Source organism: Macaca nemestrina, chromosome 14, assembly GCF_043159975.1.
Source record: "Macaca nemestrina isolate mMacNem1 chromosome 14, mMacNem.hap1, whole genome shotgun sequence".
NCBI classification, from domain to species: domain Eukaryota; kingdom Metazoa; phylum Chordata; class Mammalia; order Primates; family Cercopithecidae; genus Macaca; species Macaca nemestrina.
The window spans coordinates 83,184,602-83,205,262 of record NC_092138.1 but is presented as its reverse complement, the minus strand read 5'-3'; the positions used below and the strand labels follow the sequence as shown (position 1 = coordinate 83,205,262).

The following is a 20,661-nucleotide window of genomic DNA, read 5'->3' as shown; positions in this document are numbered from 1 at the left end:
TTTCATCATTTTCAAAGATTTTCTTGTCATAATCTTATCATAAAGATAAGATTAGGTAAATCATGAATCACAAAAATCACTCCAGTGCTGGATAACCTGATTAAATGGCGATGAAACATACAATGAAAAGGAACTAGAAGCTAGAGTTCCTTCATTTCTCCAGATCATTTCCCCATCTGTAAAATAAGGGGATTAAAAATAGATAATCTATTTTTAATAGATAAAAGGCAGGGCATGGTGGCTCACGCCTGTAATTCCAGCACTTTGGGAGGCTGAGGCCAGCAGATCACCTGAGGTCCGGAGTTCTCATGAGACCCGCCTTGCCAACATGGCGAAATCCCGTCTCTACTCCAAATACAAAAGTTAGCTGGGGGTAGTGGCATGCACCTGTAATTCCAGCTACTCGGGAGGCTCAGGCATGAGAACTGCTTGAGCCCAGGAGGTGGAGGTTACAGTGAGCCAAGATCGCACCACTGCACTCCAGCCTGGGTGACAGAGTGAGACTCTGTCTCAAAAAAAAAAAAAAAAAAGATAATCTCTACAGTTCCTTCTGGTTCAAACCCTGAAAGATTAATACATAATTAAAGAGCCAACAACTCCTTAGATGATTTAAGACACTGTTGCCCACCATCAATAAAGTCAGGTTACAATCAACTTGAGAAAGACCTAAGTACTTGATTTCTAAGGTATTAAAAGACAGAAATATGCAAAATACTTCGTCTTTAATTATGCTTTTTATTATAAAATATAACCAAATTATAGAAAGTATGGCAAATATATATATAATTTATAACCCCAGCACATTAACACTGTTAGCATTTTAGGGTATTTTCTTCCAATCTTTTCCTTATGCATAGCTTTGCATGATAGTCATGATCAGGGAGGGAGGGAAAATGGGAGAAGAAAAATTCTTTTTATTTCCTACTTGAACAATTTTTAATAGGGATTTTTCATTTTGCCAGAAGGTTCTACATGATCTGCCCTACCCACTACCACCAGCAATTACCTGTCCAAACTCTTGCAACTCTCTTCCCTTGAAGCTCTCCCCTCCTTCCCTCTAGTGTAGCCCTTGATTTTTTTTTTTTCTTTGAGACAGGGTCTCGCTTTGTTGCCCAAGCTGGAGTGCAGTGGTATGAACACAGCTCATTGCAGCCTCAGCCTCCCTAGTAGCTGGGACTACAGGTATGCACCACCACATTTGGCTAATTTTTTTAATTTTTTGTAGAGAAGGGGTCTTGTTTCCCAGTTGGTCTCGAACTCATGGGCTTAAGCGATCCTCCTGCCTTGGCCTGCCAAAGTGCTGGGATTAAAGGAGTTAGCCACCGCAACCACCCAGCCCTTGAAATTCTTGTTCCTAGAACATTATCAGGGCACATTTCCAACTGACCCTTTGTGCTTGCCATTCCCTTTGCCTCAAATGCTCTTCCCCCAGATACCTGCATGTCAAGCCCTCTTACTTACTTTAAGTCCTTACTCAAAAGTCACTTTCTCTGTGAAATATTCCTTGGTAACCCTAATCTAAAATGTCAAGACCTTACCCTGAAATATTTCATATCCCTCTTTCCTGCTTTTCTTCTTCCTTCTTAGCACTTACCTTTTGCCTGTTATTTTACTTGTTTCTTCTCTATCTCCACTACTAAAATTTAAGCTCTATGAGGGCAAGTATTTTGTTTTTACTGATTTCCTAATATCTAGAAAAGTACCTAACACACGGTGAATGCCCATTAAATATCTGTTGGTTAAACAGTCCCTATAATCATCATTGTAAACGGCTAGATCCAGTTTTATCAAGGATTTAGCCAATAATTCCCCTACTGATGGACATATTGGTTACTGCCAATCTTTTACTATTCTAAATAATGCTCGAATGCAGGGGTCAGCAAACTTTTACTGGAGTAAGTCAGATAGTAAATATTTTCTGCTTTGCAGGATCTCTATCATAACTACTCAATTCTGCCACTGCAGCACAAAAGCAGTCACAGACAACAAATGGTGTGGGGTTGCAGCAGACAAAATTTAGACTGCTTCACTGAATGTTTTTGTGCATGTATCTCTATCTTTTCAATTATAATTACTAGATAAATTGGTATAAATAAATTTATGGCTCTTAACATACTGACAAATTGCTTTTCAAAATGATAATCATGGAAAGCGGGACAACTAGAACATTTACACACCGCTGGTGTTGGTGCCAGTATAAACTGATATAATTACTTTGGAGAACACATTAAAGCTCAGCATATATATCCTATGACTCAGCAATCTGTCAGGATATTTATTTTGTTTCAGAGGAATTGTGTTAGATACTGGGAAAAGCACGAGGAATAAATAATGTCTTGTTTATTATTTGAGTACTAGTCACATGTATTCAATTTGTAAGTTAATCAACTATACACATTGATATGTTCATCTTTTGTAAATATATTATACTTCAAAGTTTTATAAGAAAACAAGGATGCCATATTCCCATCAGCAATACATTGAAAATAACTTCCTCCCCTCCTCCTTTCTACTTACCACACAATGGGTATTATTTCACTTTATATTTTTGCTAATTTGATAGTGTTTAAAAAAAGCTTCTGGATTGCCATAGTATTTTGTCTGTGATTATCATGGAGGCTAAACATTTCTCTTCTATAAATGGCTCTTCATTTTATCTATTATTCATTAGGGTTTTATTATTTTTTTGTAAATCATGAAAATAAAACAATACAAGGTCATAAAGACATCAACTCTTTGTCTATCATATTGCTGCAAGTATTTTCTTTTTGTTTGTTCTTTCAAGAAAGAGTGATTTTTAGTAGGGCCTGCTCCATGTGAGCCCCCATCCTGGACCCACTAATGAACAGTTATTAGAAGCCAGAGATGGGAGTTGGGGTCTAGCATTAGGGTTTCGAATCTTGGCTCTTCTGTGCAGTCTGCTGTGTGACCTCATGCCCTTCCTGTCTCTCTATGCCACAGTTTTCTCTGCCTGAAATGCTTGGCTACCAGCTCTGCAAGGTGTTGGTTCCTCTTTATTTTTTAAATCTGAAATGGAAGATTTTCTTCTTAGACCAATTGAAGACTTGACTGAAAGAGGCCTTCCTTATTACTCTCCATTGCAGCCCTGGTTGGCTGCCTTCTTGGCAGCGTTCTCACTTTTCAACTTGGTTTTATTTTCAAGAAACAGGATCTTGCTCTGTTGCCCAGTCTAGAGTGCAGCGGCGCCATTATAGCTCACCATGGTCTTGAACTCCTGGGCTCAGGTGATCCTTCCACTTCAGTCTCCCAAGTAGCTGGGACTATAGGCATGAGCCATCATGACTGATTAATTTTTCTTTCTTTTTTTTTTTTTTTTTCTGTAGAGACAAGGGTCTTGCTGTGTTGCCCAGGCTGGTCTCAAACTCCTGATCTCAAACAATCCTCTCACCTCAGCTTCCCAAAGTGTGCTCCTTCCTTTTTAATGCCATTGTTTTATTTAAAAAATAAAGTTTTTTGAGTTTTTTTGTTTTGGAGACAAGGTTTGGCACTGTCACCCAGACTGGAGTACAGAGGCATGATCACAGTTTACTGCAGTCTCAACCTCCTAGGCTCAAGAGATCCTCCCACTTCAGCCTCCCACCTCAGCCTCCCAAGTAGCCAGGACCACATGTGCATGCAACCATGCTGGGCTTTTTTTTTTTTTTTTAAGAGATGGGGGTGTCCCTATGTGGCCCAGGCTGATCTTGAAACTCTGGGGATCAAGCAATCCTCCTGCCCCAGCCTTCCAAAATACTGGGATTACAAATGCGAGCCACCAAGCCCAACCAAGTTTAAACTTTCACATGGTCAAACCAACTAACCTTTTTATCAGTGCACCGTTTTTCTCAAAAATATTATACAGAACTACATTTTTTTATATTCAACAGAATATTGTTTATTATGTAATGTGCAAGGACATGCTTATTTCTCAAGCCAATAGTATGTTCTTAGATGACTAAATAAAGTAACTGTAAAATATCTATTTGATAATTAACAGGAAAGCATCAAATAAAAATAATACTAAGCTGACCACGGTGGCTCATGTGTGTAATCCCAGCACTTTGGGAGGTCAAGGCAGGAAGACTGCTCAAGCCCAGGTGTTCGAGACCAGCCTAGGCAACACAGTGAGACCTTATCTCTTAAAAAAAAAAAAAAAAGAAAAGAAACAAAATTAAATGGTATTAAGGTTAATTAATAGGATAAATTTTGACACCAAAAAAATAATTTGTAAAGCCAGGCGTGGTGTTTTGCCTGTAATCCCAGCACTTTCGGAGGCCAAGGCAGGCAGATCACTTGAGGTCAGGAGTTCGAGACCAGCCTGGCCGACTTGGCGAAACCCCATCTCTACTAAAAATACAAAAATTAGCTGGGCATGGTGGTGCACACCTGTAATCCCAGCTACTCAGAAGGCTGAGGCACAAGAATCGCTTGAACCAGGAGGTGGAGGTTACAGGGAGCTGAGATCGCACCACTGCATTCCAGGCTGGGCGACAGAGTGAGAGACTGTCTCAAAAATAATAATAATAATAATTTTATTATGAATATATACTTTTCAATGGATATATTCATATTCATTAACAAAATTCAAAAGGAAAATATTTCTAAGACTACACTATCATATGACCCAAACTTTTAAAACAGAACATTCCTTAAAATGCTGCCGTGAAGGTAGAACGGGAGTACCTTCAGCTAAAATTTCACAGAAATCTTCAAAGGCTATTTACTATAGAAAACCATATGGAAGTTTCTAAAGACAGAACTACCACAGTAATCCAGCAATCCCACTACTGAGTGTTTATCCAAAGAAAAGAAAACCAGTGTATCAAAGAAATCAGTATATCAAAGAGATGATCTGCACCACCAAGTTTATTGTAGCACTTTCACAATAATTAAAACATGGAATCCAACCAAATGTCCATCAGTCAATTCACGGATAAAGAAAATGTGGTGTATACATACACAATGGAATACTATTCAACCATAAAAAGGAAAGAAATCCCACCATTTGCCACAACATGGATGAGCCTGGAGGACATCATGTTAAGCAAAATAAGTCAGGCACAGAAAGATAAATGCCACACGTTCTCACTCATATGTGGGAGTAAATTTTTTTGAGCTCATGGAAGTAGAAAGTAGAACTGTGTGTATTAGAGGCTGGGAACGGCAAAGGGAGAGGAGTGGATAGAGGCTAGTTAACAGATAAAAAATTACTGCTAGATAGGAATGAGCTCTGGTTCTGTAGCACTGTAGGATGAATATGGTTAACTACTATTTATTGCATATTTTCAAAAGGCCAGAAGAGAGGATTTTGAATGTTCCCAACACAAATAAATAATAAAATGTTTGAGGTTATGGGTGTCCTAATTACCCTAATTTGATCATTATACATTGTATACACACATTGAAATATTACTCTGTATCCCAAAAACATGTAGAATCATTACATCTCAACTAAAAATAAAAGGGGGAAAAAATCACTCTACACATAAAATTTATGCATTTTATGTAAGTTATACCAACATAAAAGAAACTTTAAAAGAATCTTCAAAGGTTGTTTAAACAAGATTTTGGTAAATCCGTTAATTTTATGGATTTGTAAGTTGGATTGATTGATCCTTCCTTGAATTGGCTGTAGTAAACTAGACTAAATTTATTGTAAAACTTCAGAGTTGAAAAACTTAAGCAAATTTTCCAGGGAGGGAAAAGAAAAATTTCTCTGTATCAGCTTGGGTTCATCCAGATGCCAGAAAAGGATTCCTTTGGCAGATTTCTAAAAACGACTGAACCGCCACCTTTACTTAAGCTACGTTTAAAGAACATCTTTACTAAAAATGATTTTAATCTTGTTTTCTCCAGGAGATAAACTATAGTTATATGGTAAATTCACTAATGTAGAACTCTTTGTTTTCAGAAGATGTCAGATAAAGAAAGTCAATAACTGTACCAGAATTATCATGAAAATGTTAACCACCTTAGTCATTTAGAAAAGAATTAAACTCCCTGCAACAAATATGTATTGGCTTATCACTATAAATCAGATGCACTAGAAAAGCTATTACTAATCAGATTATTGCATATCTTACCCTTTCTTGCCTGATGGTATTTGTCCCCTTTGACCAATTGGGAAAATAAGTCTTCCAATATAACAAAAAAAACCTACTTAAAAATAAATAAAGGACTCCTAAGCAAGCAAGACAACAGACTCAAATCTAATCATATGAATATGTTAGAAATGGTGGGGGGGAGGGGCAGTGGAGAGGCTGGTAGAAACAGAAACCTAAAAAGGTGATAAAACTGTATTGAACCTACACAAGTGAATACCACTGAAACTGGAAATCTGAATAAGAGTGGTGGATTTTATCGATGTCAGTGTATTCATTTGCTAGGGCTGCCATAACAAAATACTACAGACTGGGTGCCTGAAACAACAGAAGTTTATTTTCTGACCATTCTGGAGGCTAGAATTCTAAGATCAAAGTGCTGGCAGGCTTGGTTTCTTTTGAAGCCTCTCTCCTTGGCTTGCAGATGGCCTCCTCTTTGCTGTTTCCTTTACAGAGTTTTTTCCCCTGTGTGCATGTCCCTAATGTCTCTTTTTGTGTCCAAATTTCCTCTTATAAGGACACCACACTGGATTATATTAGGGCCCACTCCAACAACCTTATCCTAACTTAATCACCTTTTTAAATGCTCTAGCTTCTAAATACAGTTACATTAAGGTACTGGAGGGTTGGGGCTTCAACATACGAATTTGCAGGGACACTACTCAGCCCATAAACCGTCAATATCCTGGTTGTAACATTATAATTTTGCAAAATGTTACCACTGGGGGAAGCTGAGCAAAGCATGCAAAGAACCTCTCTGTATTGTATCTTCACAACTGCAAGTGGACCTACAATTATCTCCACGGGAAAAATAAAAACACCCACAGATAGGAGGATAACAAAATAAGTGAACAATAACAAAAGACAAAATGTTCAACAATATCAGGTGATAGGACAGTCCTATGGACACCAGATAAGTAGGCAGGGCTAAAACGCCCACAAAAATAGAACCTACACAGAATAAGCAACTGAGCAGATGAAGGCAGAAAAAGGAGAGTTCTAGTGATTCTAAGAGCTGGGAAAGAAGAAATTACCATCAAAAAGAGAGGATCCTTTTTAAGTGAAATTGTATCTAAGAACAACCAGTAAAGTTTCTGAGTTTCTGGGGGAGAATGCAAGACCACGAGGACCTAAGAGGCTTTAGAAAGAACACTGTGGACTAGAATCCAAATCAAACAAAGAGGCAGGAGTGGGAATAAAGGAAAGAGATACCCAAAGAAGGTTAATCTCAGAGAACATCACAGAGGAGGCCACATCAACATTGAAATATACACTCAGAAAAAGGCAGCAATAAGTGAACTTGCTAATATTTTACAATTTCACAAACAGAACCCACTTATGTAACCAGCAACCAGTTCAAGAAACAGAACCTTTCCAGCAGCCCAGAAGCCTCTACTTTCTCTGTTCTCGTCAATACTCCCCCAAGGGTAGCCCCTATTCTGGCTTCTAACAGAACAGAATGATTCTGCCTGCTTGAGGACTTTCTATATATGCAGGCATACAGTGTAAGCTCTGCTCTGTCTGGCTTCTTTAGCTCAACATATGTCTGTGAGATTCACACATACTACTGCATGCAGCTGTAGACTGTTTATCATTCTCATTGCTCTACAGTATTCCGTTGTGTAAATATACCATGATGTATTTATTCAATCTGAGTCAGTTTAATATTGCTGTATAACAAATCACCTAAAAATTTAGTGGCTTAAAACAACAATTTCTTGTTTCTCACAATTGTATGTTTTCTGGGTAGTTTCTCCTCTGGCTTTCCCTGGACTTGTTGAGGTGGCGACTTTTAGCTGGAAGGAAGGTCAGCTAAACTACAAGGTCAAAGATGGCCTCACTCACAAGTTTGTCAGTAAGTACTGGTCATTGGCTGGGCACCACGATTCTCTTCCATGTAACCTCTCCTACTCCCGGACATCCCTATATAGTGGTCTCAGGACATTATTCCCCGGAGGACGTAAGCACTGATCAAGCTTGTGTTGCACAATGCTTGCAAATGTCCAACTGGCCAGAGCAAGTTACACAGCCAAAGTCAGACTCACTGTGGAAGGGAACAACAATGACTGATGGCCATTTGGACAGATTTCAGTTTGAAGCAATGACAAATGTGCTATGAGCATTCTAGTCCATATATTTGGGGAGTATGGATCATAGAGTAGAACTACTGAGTCACAGGATTTGCAGCATATGTCCAGCTTTAGTAGATACAGCCATAGAGCTTTTCAAATTGCTGTACCACTTTACATTTCCATTCCAATTTACACTTCGAACAGCAGAGCAGGAGAATTTCAGCTACTCTACATCCTCATACTTGGTATTTTTTATTTTTCTCATCTAGCCATTCTAGTGAGTGTACAATGGTACCTCATTTTTATTTTAATTGAGTGGCCATATTTTTAAAATACTCCAGCTAAGCAACAAAGGAGAAAATCTTCAAACCATAAAAGCAGGAAAACTATATTTGCCAATTTCCACCTCCATCACAGAAAGCTTCTCCAAAAGTACAGGTAAGACCATCTAATTTAAATATGACCAAGAGAGAACAATTAAAAAGTACAGTAAGAAAAAAGATGATAACTGTAACATATTTCAAAATGAGTAAGAGAAATTAAGAAAATAGCCAGGCACAGTGCCTCATGCCTGTAATCTCAGCACTTTGGGAGACCAAGGCAGGAGGATCACGAGCCCAAGAGTTCAAGACCAGGCTGGGCAACACAGTGAAACCCATCTTTACAAAAAAAAAAAAAAAAAATTCAGCTGGTAGTGATGGCACACATCCATAGTCCTAGCTACTTGGGAAGCTGAGGTGGGTGAATTCCTTGAACCTTGGATGACAGAGAAAGGCCCTGTCTCAAAAAGAAAAACAAGAAAAAGGGGACAAATTTTTAAATGATAGAAGCTATGGAAGAACAGCATAGATCAGAAATTGAAAAACTAAAAAACGAATCTTGCCAGATAACAAGAGGATGTACAATAAGAAATGACAAAGTTCATGACAGAACAGGAAAGAAAAAACTCAGAAAGGAAGTGAAAACTAGCAAGAACACTAAACTTGATAGATAGGTGCAGTGGCTCATGTCTGTAATCCCAGCATTTTGGGAGGCCGAGGCAGGTGGATCATTCGAGCCCATGAGTTTGAGACCAGCCTGGGCGACACGGTGAAACCCTGTCTCTACAAAAAATACAAAAATTAGTAGGGCATGGTGATGCACATCTGTAGTCCCAGCTACCTGGGGCTAAACTGGGAGGATCACCTGAGTCCAGAGATGTTGACACTGCAGTAAACCACAATGGTGACACAGCACTCCAGCCTAGGTGACAGTGAGACGGTCTCAAAAAAAAAGAGAGAGAGACATAGATACCACAGAAGATACACTGAAGGCACTAAAGCATAAAATAGAAAAAAATAAAGCAAATATAAAAAGTAAGAATAATATTAAGGTATAGATATAAGAAGATCCAACATACATATAACAGGAGGCCCAAAAGAGAGAAAACGAAAATAATGGAACACTACTAAAAAACTATAATTGATGAAAATATGAAAAAACATTTGAGCCAATGTAACAAAAAACACTATGTATCTAGGAGAATTAACAGGGAATGGCTAACAGACATTCTAGTAAAATTATTGGCTTTAAAGATGAAGAAAAAGCCCTTGGGTATCTAGGCAAAAAGATAAAATTAAAGAAAGAAAATCATATTGGTATTAGAGTTTGACAACACATTTTACCAGAATAGAATAGGACTCAGCAAACTAAGGCCCATGGACCAAATCCAGCCCACTGCCTGGTTCTGTAAATTAAGTTTTATTGGAACAGTCATGCTAGTGCATTTACACACTATCTAGAGCTGCTTTTGCAATGCAATGGCACAGTTAAGTAATTGGGAAACCTATGACCCACAAAACCTAAGATAATTATTATTTGGTCTTTTACAGAAAAAGTTTGCCAACTCCTGCAAGAGAGTAACATTTTTAAAGATACTTGAGGGGGAAAAAAATGTGAGTCAAGTATTTTTATTCAGTCAAAGTGACCTTGAACTATAAAAGCCACAGGAAAACAGTGTTAAATATGAAAGGCAAGGGATACATTTCACATGAGCCACTTATAAGAATTCAGTGAACTTCAGACTACTAAATGATTACAGAAGCCTTACCATAAGGACTTCTGTTGCACACTGAATACACTTAACTGTAAAACTAAGACTAACGCAAAGGTAACACAGTAGCACGATTCGCATGTGGCAAACAGACAGAATTGAGAAAACTAGGGGAACAAGAACTGACTGACCCAGGGGCTTGATTATGTATGGAAAATGGGATTAAGAATAAAGAAGGAATCAGAGATAACTCCTAAATTTCTGGACTGGGAAAATGGATGGAAGGTGGTACCAACTCACTCAGCTAGGGAATAAAAGAAAAGACACAGATTTGAAGAGGACAGTAAGTCTGGGGCATGTTGAATGTGAAATGTTTGTGGAAAATTAAGTGAATATATCCAGTCATAGTAGGACACAAAGATGTGCATTTCAGGAGAAAAGCCCTGACTAGGTATTAGATTCAGGAATCATCAGACATGTGTGAAAAGACCAAATAATGCATAACTTACCATGAGAGCAGCAAGATGAATAGCTGAAAAAAAAAAAAAAAAAAAAGGCACCAAAAGAAACAGGTCCTCAGAACTCAGAAGAAAACAGCATTAGTGCTTCCACTGAATTTGGCCACAATAATATTCTCTAGTATTCCAAAACAACTATTAAGAATTTTGGCCAGGCACAGTAACTCAGGCCTGTAATCCCAGCACTTAGGGAGGCCCAGATAGGAGGATATCATGAGCCCAGGAGTTCAAGACCAATCTGAGCCACACAGGCTCATCTCTACAAAAAAAAAAAAGTTAGCTGAGTGCTGGGCGTGCACCTGTGATCCCAGCTACTCAGAAGGCTGAGGTGAGAGGATTGCTTGAGCCCAGGAGGTTGAGGCTGCAGTGAGCTGTGATCACATTACTGCACTCCATCCTGGGCAACAGAAAAAGATCCTGTCTCAAAAAAAAAAAAGGATTTTGTACTTTAAGTCATTCAAAATAAAGCATTTAAAAACAATGAATACGAAGAGTGAAAAAGCAAAAAGCCTTTATCTATTCTTAATGACTATATATAGAGCTGATCATACTGCTATGTATTTCGGCCTGGGACTCAAGTGACAAATTGACAACAGAGTAAAAAAGACATAAAAGATGAAACCGCTACAAAATTCCACAAGTGGAGTGAGGTATGTATGTACATATGTAGGGAGGTAGGTACATATGGGTGAAAGGCAGTAGGCAGAGGGGTGGACTGTGTTACGGGATGAACTGTATTCCTCTCGAATTCATCTGTTCACATCCTAAACCCTGGTACCTCAGAAGTGTGACTTATAGGGGAAGTAAGGCCTGGAATAGAGGTAATTAAGGTAAAATGAAGTCACATGTGTGGGTCCTAATCCAATGTAAGTGATGTTCTTAAGAGAAAATTAGGACATACACATACACAGAGGGAAAACCAAACGAAGACACCTTAGGAAGACAGCTATCCATCAGCCAAGAGAGGTGCTTTAGAAGAACCCAACCCTGCCAACACTTTGATCTTATACTTCTAGCCTCCAGAATTGTCAAAAAATAAATTTTTGTTGTTTAAGACAACCAGCCTGTGATTCTTTGTTATGGCAGCCCTCACAAATTAATACAAGCTGAGAGGAGGAAGTAGTCCTAGCTGATTAAGAATTCACACATATTGTCAACCCCATCCCATAAATACGAAGTCCTATAATAGAAAAAACGGTAGAGCTTTTGATACATGGTGATAATGCCTTAAATCACACAAGGAAAATATTTTTTAAATAATTAGTATTTCCAGAGGAAAATATAAGAAAAAACTGAAAGGATATAATATTTGCAATTAAAAAAGGACAGAAAAGGTTAAAGTAATATCAGTTTTGAAGAAAACCAAGAATAAAAAGAGAAGTCAAGCAAGATGTATCCTATGCGTGAAATGAAAGTTAACCAAAGAGTAAATGAATCATCTAAAAACAACCCAGCAAAGCAAGGGAAAGCAATGGAAGCAACTTTGGATAATTATTTAGAATTAAAAAGAGTTGTATTTTATTTTAATGTTTAGTTAATGAATTCCTTGATGATTAACAAAAAACATTTTTTAGGCCTCAAGTGAAAATATATTTCCAGTAGGTTTTAATGGAACTTTGGTTCTTTGCAGGTTTCTTAAGGAAAAAAACAACAACAAACAAACTAACAAAAAAAACAGCTAATAATCACTAGCCATTCCACACATACTAGTTTTTGTCCTATGTCTCGAGCTAAAGAGGCCACAGATTTCCAGAGGAGAGTAAGGTGGAGGAGAAAGCTATTCTCTAACTTGCAGCAACCAAGGGGGGACTTGCTCCCTGGTGCTAGGTTGGCCAAAGTTCATGCAGAGAAGAAAAAAAGCTAGAACAGAAATTCAGCATTTTATGGTAAGATTTTTAACGTTTTTAAACATTGCTTCAACGTTTTAACATCTTCTTAAACTTTTTTAAAGTTATGGTTGGACGTGATGGTTCACACCTATAATCCTAGCACCTGGGAGGCCAAGGCAGGACGATCATTTGAGTCCAGGAGTTCAAGACCAGCCTGGGCAACACCGCAAGACCCCATCTCTACAAAAAATAAGAAAAATTAGCTGAGTGTGATGGCACATGCCTGTAGTTCCAGCTACTTGGGAGGCTGAGATGTGATCCCTTGAGCCCAGGAGTTTGAAGACGCAGTAAGCTATGGTTGCACCACTGTATTCCAGCGTGGGTGATAGAGTTATGACCACATCTCTAAAAAACACAATGTTATATCTCATGTCAAAGTTGTATAATTTCTCTTTTGATACATAGTTACTTCCTTTCAGTATAACAATATCACAGTTGTCTTAGACAAGGATTCTTTGCTTTCTATATATTTTCAAGTGTGATAATACGTTTCTGAAATACATCTTCTTTGTCACTAGAGCCATTAGTATTACCAGTATGAACACTAATGGTGAAAAAGCTCTCCAACTGTTTTAAGTGTAAGACTTTGCAAAACAAACTTGAATACGGCTGCATAATTTGCCTTTCTCCAGAAAAGCCTATTAAACGTTGTTGGCATTGGATACAAAATCAAATTCAAAAATTTGCATTTTCAGTACTTTTGGTTTCTTGACCTTTATTTGAATTTGAGACTAAGCTTTACCAAACAACAGAATTTACACAGTAACTAGCCAACCACAGTCCTCATTATGGAATCTATGCAGTGCATTTGTTACCTAGGAAACGGACCAGAGCACAGGCAGAGTGCAATTTCAGTCTAGCAAAAGAATTCTCCAATCATGCTAGTAAATAAAGTCCATAAATCAACTAATCAGAAGCAAAGTCAAGAAGTATCACGTAAGAGTTAAGCTCAATGGAAACTTTTTTAAAGGAAAAGAAACCTGTGGGGCTTCCTCAGGCAACTATGGAGATCTCTGAAGTAAATATTATGAGCAGGTTTCTTTACAAACACAAACTGTCAGAAAATAAACTGTTCAAAATAAATGGCTTCTCTCCAATCTTCAGCTTCTCTATTTTTGACAGTACTTAAGAAAAAAAGCTTCTTTAGAGCCAGCCTCATACATCTGGTACCAGAATATTAATCCAAGAATGAAATCTGCATTTTCGGCAAGCAGCATGGGGTTGGTGCTGTTGTTAAACAATGCAGGATGATGATAACGGCTGGAACGAGAGGTCACTGTCCACACCTCTCACAGCGGGACCTGCTTCCCCACTAGGCTACAAAAAAATGTGAAAAAAAGACTTGAAAGTCACAGATCTATCACAAAGAATAAAATTGTTACTTTTCAGCTTTCCATTTATTACTAATGAAAACACTAGTCATTTGAGCATTCTAGTTAACATAAAGTGGCCATTTTAAGCTTCCTGTAATGATACCACATTGATAACCAATAAACAGGAAAATGCTAGAAAAGTCCATGGATTTTAAAGCCTATCAAATTTAACTGTGGACGGCTTAGTGTTGTTTTAAAAAGAGAAGTTGGTAAATGTCAGCTATATTTAAAAATCCAGTTTTATACAAATTCAAATTTTCTGGAAGTAGCACGTATTTGTCAAAACAAGTCAAAAAATTTCAAACATGAAAAATGAAAAATAATTTATATGCCTTCCTGAACACCAACTTACCAGAAAGGAAATCAGTTGAAAATACATAAGGTTCTCTGGAATGCTTCTGATTACACTAAAATATTATTGCTAATCATACAAAAACAAAAAATTAGTATCTACTTATCAGTCAAAAAAACACACAAAAACATAAACAAAACTAGGGTGTTATCTTTTAGCCAGCCCACATAAAGACTACACTGATGATCTCAGAAAACAGGCACAACTACAACTTTGCCAAAACAATTCTCAGTACAGGCCACACTCTGTTAATGCTTAGTTACACAGTGACTCTTTGTTAAATCTTATCACTACCACTGACAGCCTTGTAAATATATAAATAAGCAATTCAATTATTAGCTTATCTTTTTTTAATACTTTAAAGAGCTAAGGAAGAGTATGTATACCTAAGTGCTGAAATTCTGAGAGTGGTCTAGAACTCCATTCCTGGATTCGCGATAAAGCCTGATCAAATTTCAGTACCTCTCCTCTTTGGGCTATTACTATGAATGGAGAGGGACAAGGAACGCTAGTCAAGGGCCTACCAGAGCCACATACTGAGCTCTGTGCCTCTGTGCAGAATTTAAATTCATTTACCTAATGCAGACTGGAAGTCAAAGCAGAAACCAGTAAAATTTTGTCAACTAAAAGGGATTGGCTTGATCACTGCTAGGTTTTAAGTAATGTGTGTATAAATGTACACTCCAGGCATTTACAGTATTAGGCATGCAATAATATTAATCTCTTTAACTGGGGCAAGAATCTAGGATAGGCCGGGCGCGGTGGCTCAAGCCTGTAATCCCAGCACTTTGGGAGGCCGAGGCGGGCGGATCACAAGGTCAGGAGATCGAGACCACAGTGAAACCCCGTCTCTACTAAAAATACAAAAAATTAGCGGGGCGCGGTGGCGGGCGCCTGTAGTCCTAGCTACTCAGGAGGCTGAGGCAGGAGAATGGCGTGAACCCAGGAGGCGGAGCTTGCAGTGAGCCGAGATCGCGCCACTGCACTCCAGCCTGGGCAACAGCGTGAGACTCCGTCTCAAAAAAAAAAAAAAAAAAAAGAATCTAGGATAAATTTTTCTCCTAGAAAAAAACCACTATTTTAAGCATACTAAACTTTTTATAATGACAAAAATCAGTTTGTCTTTAAAAAAGTGCATTAAATTGTACAGTTTTCTAAATTTTAAACCTTAATTAAAATTTAAATAATACATAATTTTCCACGTTTTTCCTTCAAGTTTAGATGATAATGCTTTTTGTTTTTTTAGGAAAACCTCCATTTTCTACATATGACTGTCTATATAATTGTATGCATGGCCCCCAAAACTGCTTCTTCGTTTAATTTCCTGGGTAACTGTCAGACTTAAGTTTGTCAATATAAATTCTCACACGGGGGGCAAAAAAGAGTTTCCAGAACTGAGCAGTAGATTGAGATTAATACAGTTATAAATCCATACCTGCATATTAAAAATCTGAATCTGTAAAATTTATTTTCTGGGTGCTTATTCAACCTCGTTTATCATTTGAATATCTACAAATACACAGCAACCGTTAATGAAGAAACTTAGCTAGCTAATCAAATAAGACAAATCAGAAACATTACCCTACCGTATTTTTCAAAACACGGTATCCATATCCATGCACAACCGAATCGCTGGGTTATATACATAGGATAAAATAGGAAAAGCACAATCCTAGGGGGAAAACTCAATTCTGACATTTATGATTTCATGGGTTGTGAAAGATCTCATATCTTAAATCAGTAGAAATAAAGGCTTCAGCCTGAACGGAAAGCTAGATCATTGTTTATTCCACTCCAATTTAACCTCCACCATGCAAGCTGTCACTACCTGACTGGCTTGTTAACTGTTTATTTCGTCGGGAGAGGATTCCGTCTTGCGAATCCTAACAAGTACGGGAAAAAACAAAACTTTACTCCTAAACTTCAACACACACACACACACACACACACACACACACACTAAATATACATAATTGTAAAAATCACAGCCATGTTCATTTTTTAAAGTCTCCATCTAAAACCTTAAAGAAAAAAAAAAAAAAAGACTTGAGGGAACCAAAAACATTCTTTGATTTTGGTTTGACGTTGCTCAGTCCAACCTCCTCCTACCCAGGGGAATACATTTCTCGATATATTTGATAACAAACACAAATCACTGTGCGCAGCCTCAGATGGGGGTGGGGGACGGAAGAGCCTTTTGGAGAAAGCCCTCCTCCGTTAGAAACAATAAATAAGGGAGCGAAGCCATGCACGTTCCTTCACACACGCCCCAAACGCACCTCGGCGAGCCTCCCGAGGAGGGAAACTAGTGGGGCAGAGCCCTGAACCACCTCTCTTTCTCCATAAGCATCTCAAGACTTGGAAACTAACAGGACAGACCTTTTCTTCCTCCTTCCCGCCCTCCTTCCCACCTCCAACAGACCCAAGAGCAGAAGCAGGGGCGCCAGCCCCACGCACTGCGCCTGCAGCCGCCGCTGAGACCCGAGCTGCCGGGCGGCGGGGCGGCCCGGGGCGGGCGAACTGGAGCCGCCGCCGGGGGTCTCTGCGCCTCGCACCCCCAAGCCCGGCGCTGCCGACGAGCGGCCGCCCGGGTCCCTGCCCTCGCTCCGGCCTCGCTCCCCCGAGAGGAGACAAAAGGAAGGTTCAGCCGGGTCACCGCGCGGCCGCTGACGGGGAAGCAGAGTCGACCCCTGCGCGGCCGCCCCCCACACAAAGGGGCTCCCCGCCTGGGTCGCGGCGTCGGCGCGCTCGTCCCCGCCCAGCGCGCGGGCTCTCACCCACCTGCAGGTGTCTGTGCGTCTGTCCATAGGAACGCGGGCGGCGGGGGGGGCCTGCGGGAGCCGGGCAGCCCGGGCTGGACGGGGCGGGCCGGAGGGGCGCGAGGGCGGGAGGAAAGCGGCCGGAGGACCGGGCACCGAAGGCAAAAGGCGCGGGGAAGGCGCCCGGCGGGCGGCGGACCGAGGCACGGGGCGGGGGGCGGGGGCGCCAGCCTGGCTCGGCCGACCGGCGCGCGCCGCTCCGTGCGCCCCGAGCTCCGCGCGCCCGGCTCGGAGCGCGGCGGGCGGGCAGGGGGCGGGGCGCGGGCGGGCCGGGGCGGGGCCGGCGGGCGGGGCGGGGGCTCGGACCTGGGGCTCCAGCCGGCACCGGAAACGCGCCGTGGTCGGCGAGACCCACAGGAAGTGTGTAACGACACCTCCTACGGCACGCACCAAGCTTGCAGTCGTCGCTGCCCGGAGGAGGTGTAGACCGAGCCTCCTGCTGCACACACGCGCGCACGCGGCGGCTGGCGCGCTGCCCCTGGAGGTTTGGAGCAACCGGTCCTCCGCGCGCACGAGCTCAGTCTCTGCTGCCCCGACAGCTGTGGAACCCGCCATCCCCGCTATGGTCCGAGGAAGTGTGCAGCACCGCCCCCTGCTACACGTCCCGGGCCCGCGGTCCCCGATGCCCCCCGGAGCTCTCTGCACCTCCACTGAAATGCAAGGAGCAGACAGAACCTACACCGTCCGTGAGGTGTGTGAGTCCCCTTATAACGCATTGAGTAGAGTTACCTCTCCGCCCAGGGATGTGCGTTAACACTTTCACCGAGATGCTATGTACAGTCCACAGTCACACCCTTATCCCATCGAGGGAGCGGGGATGCTTAATGACACCTGAAATACACTAAAACTAGGTCCTCCAGCAAACCAGGGACACAAGAACACCACCTACACGACTCAGCACAGCAAAGCTGAAGCTGGACTTACTAGGTGCTACCAGGCTTGGTCCACCTTTATTTTACCTAACACTTACATAGTACATGCTGTGTGCCCACAGTTTGCACTGAGTACCTAGCGAATATTAATTTATTTAATCCTAAGAACTCTGAACAGTGGGTGCCATTAATATTGCCATTTTATGGATAAGGATTAACATTGCCATTTTATGGATATGGATGAGGCACAGAGAAATTAAGAAATATGTTCAACATCACATATATAGTAGCTAGAGGAGCCTGGATTCATTCCAGACAGTCTGGCTTCAGAGTCTGCTCTTAACTCCCTTTCTATGTACAGCACTGACCATCTCCAAAACAGTAATCATGGTAATAAATAACATTTATACCGTATCTGATGGGCCTTAATTAGTGCCCACATCTTGGCCTCACCTCACCTGTGACAGGCATACCCCAGTCACTTGTACCCTTGGAGTAGGTAAGGGAAGAGAAGAATGTTTTTGAGGCAGAAAAAGAGGCTAACTTCTTAGCAAAGGAGAAGATATCCAGGGTCGCCCAGAATCCAGGCAGGTAACCTCATTGCCACATCAAGCATGTTCTCTCCTTTAGGGTAGCTTCTGCCAACCCCTCTCCATCTCTAGAGCTGATTCAGGTTGATGTTCTTAACACTCCTCTATCAGCACTCTTCCAGGTCTAGGCTGAAATTTGAAATCTGTGTAAACTTTGACACAATAATGTTTGTACAAACAAAAAAGACCAAAAATGAAAACCCCCTAGTTAATTGCTGCATATTCTAAAGATGGGATCTTGTGGAGAAATTGGAACTCTTATGCAACGCTGGTGGGAATGTAGATGGTACCACCTCTATGCAAAACAGTGTGGAAGTTCCTTAAAAAACTAAAACTAGAGCTAACATATGATCCAGCAATCCCACTTATGGGTAAGTGTCCAAAAGAATTGAAAGCAGGATATCGAAGAAATATTTGCACACTCATGTTCATTGCAGCACTATTCACAATAGCCAAGAGGTTGAAGCAGCCCAAATGTTCATCAACAGATAAATAGATAAATGAAAATGTAATATATACATATAATGGAATATTATTCAGCCTTAAAAATGAAGGAAATCCTATCACAGGCCACAACGTAGATGAACCTTGAGGATGTTGTGCCAAGTGCAATAAACCAGTTACAAAAGGACAAATACTGTTATGATTTGACGTATATGAGGTATGTAGAGGTATGTAAATTGTGTGATTATGTCAAACTCGTGGAAACAGACAGTAGAATAGTGGTTGCTAGAGGGTAGAGGGAGGGGAAAATAGTGATATAATGTTCACTGGGTATAGAGTTTCAATTTTGCAAGATGAAAAAGTTCTAGAGATGTTACACAATAATGTAAATATAACACCACTGAACTGTACACTTAAAAGGAGTTACAAAGGTACATTTTAAATTGTTTTTGCCACAATTAACTTTAAAAAAAATCTAATTTTATTTGTTTAAAGGATATTTCATCATAATGAATTTTTTTAATGATGCAGGCATCCAACCATGATGAGGTACCTTGTCGAACAAACTAACTCTGCCACTGAGGACTGTAAAAGCTGTTTAAAAAAATAAATAAAAAGTCTGTTTAAAACAATTGGAGAGCAACCCTGTCATCCAAGGCTTGAGAGTCCAAGAGCCCCCAGGAAGAAGGGAAATACTTTGAAGTGAGTCCTGCATTCTCAGCCACTCTTCCTTCTCAGGGCATTGTTGATTTGTGTCTAGGAGTGTGGAAGTCAGAAAGAAGCACCCTAGAGCTTACTGGCAGTCTTACTGGCCTGGTGATACAAAATTTGGAGTCAGGTCTATTAAGGCAGCTAGGACTTGAGAAACCAAGATCCCAGATAAAGCAATCACAGTAAACCTAATGGGTTGGCTGAGGGCCGTAATCCCGGCACTTTGGGAGGATGTGGCAGGAGGATTGCTTGAGACCAGGAGTTTGAGACCACCCTGGGTAACATAGTGAGACCCCCATCTCTACAAAAAGAAAAAAAAAAAAATTAGCTAGGCCTGGTGGCCCACATCTTCAGCTCCAGCTACTCAGGAGAAAGAGAGCGAGAGAAAAGAGACCTGTGGGATTATGCTTTTATTAGGTCCATAGGCATTATGCCCTTAAAAAACCACATGCGCAAAGGAGGGGAACTTATTTGCAAGGCTCTGGTGTTGACCATTAAGTTTTTGTGGTGTTCTGTTTTGTTTTGAGACAAGGTCTCGCTCTGTCGCCCAGGCTGGAGTGCAGTGGCATGATCTCAGCTCACTGCATCCTCTACCTCCCTGTCTCAGTCAATCCTCCTGCCTCAGCCTCTTCAGCAGCTGGGACTAGAGATGTGGGCCACCATGCCCAGCTAATTTTTTTTTCTTTTTGTAGACACAGGGGTCTCACTATGTTACCCAGGGTGGTCTCAAACTCCTGGCCTCAAACAATCCTCCTGCCGCACCCTCCGAACCTGCCGGGATTACAGCCCTCAGTCAACCATTAGGTTTTTTCATGGTCAGCAGCTGAGGGATATGTTGTGTTTGGGGGTCTATAAGATGAACAAGTGGGCTGTATCAACCACACCAGG

The 20,661-nt window shown here is 40.7% G+C and overlaps 1 protein-coding gene across 2 annotated transcripts in view; it reads right to left on the bottom strand.

The window, feature by feature from the left end:
- The window catches only part of LOC105481083 (KIAA1958 ortholog), a 173,301-nt gene extending 155,892 nt beyond the window's left edge, over window positions 1-17,409 (bottom strand). Inside the window, exon 1 of one of the 2 annotated variants that reach the window (XM_011740375.2) lies at window positions 17,119-17,409. The gene's annotated coding sequence lies outside the window, so the exon portion shown is untranslated. The remainder of the gene's footprint in view (window positions 1-17,118) is intronic. The other variant, XM_011740376.3, reaches the window with a different exon arrangement.
- Window positions 17,410-20,661: the final 3,252 nt, after the last annotated feature.